Source organism: Olea europaea, chromosome 17, assembly GCF_002742605.1.
Source record: "Olea europaea var. sylvestris chromosome 17, O_europaea_v1, whole genome shotgun sequence".
NCBI classification, from domain to species: Eukaryota; Viridiplantae; Streptophyta; class Magnoliopsida; order Lamiales; family Oleaceae; genus Olea; species Olea europaea.
In genome coordinates this window covers 1,731,412-1,731,947 of record NC_036253.1, presented here as the reverse complement: position 1 = coordinate 1,731,947, position 536 = coordinate 1,731,412, and positions in this window count along the sequence as shown.

Below are 536 nucleotides of genomic sequence, written 5' to 3'. Positions count from 1 at the left end.
GAGCCCTCGGGACTCACATCATGTAGCTGCACTTCATGTTTTGCGTTACCTGAAAAGCTCTCTAGGGCATGGTCTTTTCTATTCCGCTCCGTGTGATCTTCAACTTTCTGCATACTCAGATTCTGATTGGGCAAGTTGTCCCACCACTCGTCGTTCCACAACTGGCTTCTTCATTACTCTTGGTAACAGCCCTATCTCATGGCGCACCAAGAAACAGACTGTTGTTTCTCGATCCTCCGCCGAGGCTGAATACCATGCAATGGCTATGACCACATGTGAACTCGTTTGGCTCAAATCGATCTTGCTGTTTTGTACCCATAGCGTATTTTGCTCTATTGTGATAATGAAGCTGCTCTTCACATCACACGCAATCCTGCCTTCCATGAACGTACTAAACACATCAGCTTGATTGTCACTTTGTGAGTGAAAAATATTTGTCCGGGCTCATTCTCTCAACGCATGTCTCATCCGAGCTATAATTAGCTGACATTCTTACCCAAGGCTCTTGGAAAGGATTTATTTCAGCATTTCACTCG